At 43.7% G+C, this 6,267-nt stretch overlaps 1 long non-coding RNA gene across 1 annotated transcript; it reads left to right on the top strand.

The window, feature by feature from the left end:
- The first annotated feature begins 632 nt into the window (after nucleotides 1-632).
- On the top strand, nucleotides 633-5,796 carry LOC140718573 (uncharacterized). The gene is made up of 3 exons (XR_012096735.1): nucleotides 633-889; nucleotides 2,487-2,671; nucleotides 2,818-5,796. It is a non-coding gene; the product is annotated as an uncharacterized lncRNA (long non-coding RNA).
- The last annotated feature ends 471 nt before the right edge of the window (nucleotides 5,797-6,267 follow it).

Here is a 6,267-nt window from a genome sequence, read left to right as displayed (position 1 = left end):
TATCTATCTATCTATTTATTTGCTTGTGGAGAAGCAATGCCTTACATTCCATCTGGGTAGCCACTTTTAAAAATTCCCTATCAATCCAATCTTCTACTCACCACTCTGGCCTCTTACCTCTTCTCACCTCCAATGGTCCACTCTCCTATTAGATTCCTTCTCCTCCAGCCTTTACCTTTCCCACCCACCTGGCTTCAGCTATCACAGGGGATCCCGGCCTTTTTTGTGCCATGGACCCCTGACATTAACTGAGGGGTCCGTGGACCCCAGTTTGGGTACCCCTGACCTATCACCTTCTGGCTATATCCTTCCCCTCATCCCACCTTTTTATTCTGGATTCTTCCCCCTTCCTTTCCAGTCCAGAAGAAGGATCTCAGCCTGAAACTGTTCATTTCCATAGGTACTGTCCAACCTGCTGAGTTCTTCCAGCATTTTGTTGCTATTTATTTGTTTATCCAACTGCCTTCTATCCATCCATCCATCTTTCTAACCATCTATCTATCCATCCACTATCTATCTTTTCATTCTATTTATTTACTCACCTATTTATTTATCTATTTTTCTGTCTTTTTAATTTATTTACCTACTTGTTGATTTATATTATTATTTATTTTACTTTATACAGTTTTGCATATCGCTTCTTTGCCAATCTTTGTGTGTGGTTTTTCATTGATTCCATTGTATTTCTTTATTCTACTGTGAATGCCTACAAGAAAATGAATCTTAGTGGCATAAGGTACTTTGATAATAAATTTGCTTTGAACTTTGATTTACAGAGCACAGTTACAGTCTACGTACCTTGTTCATTGGGACAGTGACAACACTTCAAAGAAGTTCTGTGCTAGTCGTGATATGCTGTGGGGCATCCTGTAGGTGTTAATGTCACTCAGTAAGTGTTAGTCTTTCATTCTATCAGTTAAACTTTGCTAAGTAAAGAATTTTGTTTTCACAGGATGAAAACGAGCAGAACATGAAGAGATTAGTCTTTAAATAGGTGAAAACCCAGCAGACTTTGCACGCTAGGCAAATTATTTAACAAGTAATGTTCTACGGCACAGAAAGCTGACAGTCATTCAAGACGACAAGAACCCTTCAGAACTCCCATCTCTCTGACGAGTGTGACCATTTCCCTAGTGATTCTTGGCCAAGTTTTGTCTGTTAACTTCTAAAGTTCCAGGGAACTGCAGCTTTTTCAGGCTCTTGAACCACTCTCCCTATCACTGAACCAATTCTGCAACCTATGGACTCACTTTCAAGCGCTTTTCACCTCATGTTCTGGATATTTATTCCTTATTTACTTATGATTATTATTATTCTTGCTTTTCTTTTGCTTCTTTGTATTTACTGTGAATGCCCACAGGAAAAAGTACTTTGAACTTTGACTCCTCCCTTGGGTGTCAGACACCCTGAGCCAATAGGCTGGTCCTGGACTTATTTCCACTTGGAATAATTTACTTATTATTATTTAATTATTTATGGTTTTGTATTGCTATATTTCTACACTATTCTTGGTTAGTGCGACTGTAACAAAACCCAATTTCCCTCGGGATCAATAAAGTATGTCTGTCTGTCTGTCAAAAGGTAAATAGATGGTTTCATTCGTTACGTGGTGTGTCGGACGTGGAGTATCGAGCAGTTTTGGGCCCCGTATCTGATATTGGAGAGGGTTCAAAGGAGGTTTACGAAAACAATTGAAAGGCTTGTCATATGAAGAGCATTTGATGGCTCTGGCCCTGTTTTCACTAGAAATCAGGAGAATGATGGGTGACCTCATTGAAACCTATTGACTATTGAAAGGCTTGGATAGAGTGGATGTGGAGAGGATGTTTCCTAAGATGAGGGAGTCTAAGACCAGAGGACACAGCCTCGGAAGAGAGGGATACTCTTTTAGAATGGAGAATTTCTTTAGCTGTAGAGTGGTGAATCTGTGGAATTTGTTGTCACATACGGCTGTGGGGGCCAAGTCATTCAGTATATTTAAGGCAGAGGTTGATAGATTCTTGATTAGTCAGGGAATGAAGGACTACAGGCTAAGAGGGAAATGGATCAGCCATGATGAAATGGCAGAGCAAACTCGATGGGCCAAATGGCCTGATTCTGGTCTTATGGTAAGACATGGGCAATCATGGACACATGGTTTATTCTTGTAATTTTTAAAATTATGAATAAAGTTTATTTTGTCTTTTTTAAATCTAGTGTTTTTTGAATGGCTTTGTGAGGTTGCAAATATGCCTGCTTTCTGTTGTTGCCTTCAATAGTTCATCTCCTGCAAAATTTGCCACGCTTGCTGTGGCAAGTTTAGTGTCGGAAAACATTCTTGACGTTGTCCTGACCTGCTGAGCCCCTCCTGCATTTTGTGTGCGCGTGTTGCTCTGGATTTCCAGCATCTGCAGGGCCTCTTGCTGTCCCTTGCTTTGTGTGTGCGGCAAGTATTGGCAATCGGGTTATGGCAGTGTGATTGACGACACTTTTGACCTCTCCCACAGCGGTCAGCAGCGGAACGAGCAGCCATCTGAAGTCTCGAAGAAATAGAGTCAGCAGACACATGCATCACATGGCAACCTCACTTAAACTGTGTGTTGCAATGATGTTTTTCACGCTGAATGACAAAGATACTACAGAGGATTGCACAGAACCGCTTCAAGGTCGGTCTGCTCCAATTTTTTATGAGGTATGCACCTGAATAAAAGCAAGCTTATTTTCTGAAACAGTCACCGTAGCACAGGCAGTGATAAATTGCAGCCACTCTTTGATGTCCTTGGAGTCTCAGCCACATGTGAAATTGTAAATCTTGTGTGTTACTTATTTTTGATTTAGAGATACAGCACGGGACAGGCCTTTCCAGCCCAATGAGCTGTTTCGCCCAGCAACCCACCGATTTAACCCTCGCCCAATCACGGGACAATTTACAATGGCCAATTCACCTACTGACCAGTACGTCTTTGGACTGTGGAAGGAAACCAGAGGAAACCCCACATATCACGGAGAGGAGACATCACTGGAATTGAGAAGAGTGAGGGGTGACCTCATTGAAACCTATCGAATGTGGAAAGGCCTCAATAGAGTGGATGTGGAGAGGATGTTTCCCATAGCGGCAGAGTCTAAGACCAGAGGGCACAGCCTCAGAATAGAGGGGCGTCCTTTTAAGATTGAGATGAAGGAGAATTTCTTTAGCCAGTGGGCAGCTGTGGAGGCCAAGTCAGTGGGTATATTTAAGGCAGAAGCTGATAGATTCTTGATTGGTCAGGCCATGAAGGGATACAGGGTGAAGTCAGGAAATTGGGGCTGAGAGGGAAAATGGATCAGCCATGATGAAATGGTGGAGCAGACTCAATGGGCCAAATGGCCTAATTCTGCTCCTATATTTTATGGTCTCATGGCATCCCAGGGCAGGTACTCGGAATGTGAGCAGCACAACTGGCAGGTGTGTTTACAGACATTTTTAATCTCTCCCTCCCCCAGTGTAGAGTGCCCTCCTGCTTCAAATTATCCACCATTGTCCCCTATACCAAAAACGACCAAGGTAACATGACTGAACGACTGGCGTCTTGTTGCACTCACCTCAAAAATAAGCAAATGCTTTGGGAGGCTGGTCAAGGACTACATCTGCAGCTTGCTACCACCCACTGGACCCCCTACAATTCATCTACTGACACAACCGACCGACAGATGACACAATAGCCACTGCTCTACATACTGTCTTTACACATCTGGGGAAGAAGGATGCTTATGTGAGAATGCTGTTCTAGGACTACAGTTCAGTGTTCACACTATAGTTCCATCCAGGCTTAACAAGAAGCTCAGAGACCTCAGCCTTGACCCTGCCTTGTGCAGCTGGATCCTGGGCTTACTGTCAGATCACCAGCAGGTGGTAAGAGTGGGCTCCCTCACCTCCAACCCTCTGACTCTCAATACAGGAGCCCCTCAGGGCTACATACTGAGTCCCCTCCTTTACTCTCTGTATACCCATGACTGTGTTGCTGCCCACAGCTCTAATCTGCTAATTAAATTTGCAAACGACACTACATTGATCGGCCTTATCTCAAACAATAACGAGGTGGCCTACAGGGAAGAAGTCATCTCTCTGACACAGTGGTGTCAAGAAAACAACCTCTCCCTCAATGTCGCAAAAACAAAGGAGCTGGTTGTGGATTACAGGAGGAATGGAGACGGGCTAACCCCTATTGACATCAATGGATCTGGGGCTAAGAGGGTAAACAGCTTCAAGTTCCTCGGCATCCACATCACCGAGGACCTCACGTAGTCTGTACACACCAGCTGTGTGGTGAAGAAGGCACAACAGCGCCTCTTTTACCTCAGACGGTTGAGGAAGCTTGTATGGGCCGCCAATCCTAACAACTTTCTACAGGGGCACAATTGAGAGCATCCTGACTGGCTGCATCACTGCCTGATATGGGAACTGTACTTCCTTTAATCACAGGACTCTGCAGAGAGTGGTGCGGACAGCCCAGCGCATCTGTAGTTGTGAACTTCCCATGATTCAGGACATTTACAAGGACAGGTGTGTAAAAAGGGCCTGTAGGATCATTGGGGACCCAAGCCATTCCAACCACAATCTATTCCAGCTGCTACCATCCGGGAAACGGTACCGCAGAATAAAAGCCAGGACCAACAGGCTCCGGGACAGCTTCTTCCCACCAGGCCATCAGACTGATGAACCCACACTGATCTGAGTGTACTCTATATTACATTGACTGTTCTATTTATTATAAATTATTATAAATTACTATGAGTGCACATTGCACATTTAGATGGAGAGTAACGTAAAGATTTTTACTCTTTGTATGTGAAGTATGTAAGAAATAAAGTCAATTCAATACGTACAAACTCCTCCTAGGTGGTGCTGGAATTGAACTCTGAACACTCCAAGCTGTAATCACATTGCGCTAACCACAATGCTGCTGTATGACTGTGGTGAACTACATATACCTGTCTGGACACGCCCCCTGATGACTGCTCCTGTAGCTCCTCCCACAGACCCCTGTATAAAGGTGATGGCGGTCTGAGCCCGGCCTCTCAGTCTCCAGGATGTAGTATGGTGGTCACTCACTGCTTGTTTCTTCTTCCAGTCAATAAAAGCCGATACCTCGCTTTTACGTCTCAGAGTGAGTTATTGATGGTGCATCAATGACGCCTTTGAAATGCAAAACGATATTGGTAAATTCTGGGTTTGGTTGAGGGATTTGTAAACTTCAGATCACCAATCATCTGGATTGAAAATGGCGGTGTACGGGTTTCTTGTCATATTTTGGAAGTCTTAAGGAATTACCTACTAGTTGAGGGCATTTGATTGTAATAGATAATAGACAGTAGGTGCAGGAGTAGGCCATTCGGCCCTTCAAGCCAGCACCACCATGCACTGTGATCATGGCTGATCATACACAATCAGTACCCCGTTCCTGCCCTCTCCCCATATCCCTTGACCCCGCTATCTTTAAGAGCTCTATCTAACTCTCTCTTGAATGCATCCAGAGACTTCGCCTCCACTGCCTTCTGGGGCAGAGCATTCCACATATCCACCACTCTCTGGATGAAAAAGTTTTTCCACATCTCTGTTCTAAATGGCCTACCACTTATTGTACTCGGGAAGTTGCCTTCCTTTTAACACGCAAATGGTTTACCTCACAGGGCGGTTGATGAATTGTAATATGAGTGTATTTTATATCATCTGACATGTTGTGGATGTGTGTGGGCCTTTGTCTTGAAGCAGTGTGGAGGTATGGCTGTGAAATGTCTGTACTTGTATTTGTGAAGTGTTGTATTGTAAATACATTAGCTGCCATGGTATGTTCGGGGAGGGCGGGTGAGGGGACGTTTGTTTAGGGGTAAAACATAAAAGCAAAATGGAGGAAAATGTAATCCACTATGTATTCTGTATTGTGTCATTCCTTCAATAAAAAATATATTTGAAAAAACAAAAATGGAAGTGTCAGTGGAACAGGGGAGGTAGTGTGTGGCTTTTTCAGAAGTAAAACTGCCCTCTTAAATCAATTAATTCACCTGCCAATGTGAGTATTCAGCTAATTGTTTCAGGGTGTGGAAAACAGAATGGAATTTAAGTAACCATAAACCCAAGAGATACTGGTAATCCAAAGCAACACCCACAAAATGCTGGAGAATCTCAGCAGGTTGGACATGAAATGAATAGACAGTCAATGTTTCGAGTCAAGGCCCTTCATCAGAACTGGAAAGGAAAGGGAAAGATACCAAAATAAAGAGGTGGGAAGGAGGATAGCTAGAAGGTGA

Source organism: Hemitrygon akajei, chromosome 29 (genome assembly GCF_048418815.1).
Source record: "Hemitrygon akajei chromosome 29, sHemAka1.3, whole genome shotgun sequence".
In the NCBI taxonomy this organism is placed as follows: domain Eukaryota; kingdom Metazoa; phylum Chordata; class Chondrichthyes; order Myliobatiformes; family Dasyatidae; genus Hemitrygon; species Hemitrygon akajei.
This window is presented reverse-complemented; position numbering and strand designations above follow the sequence as displayed.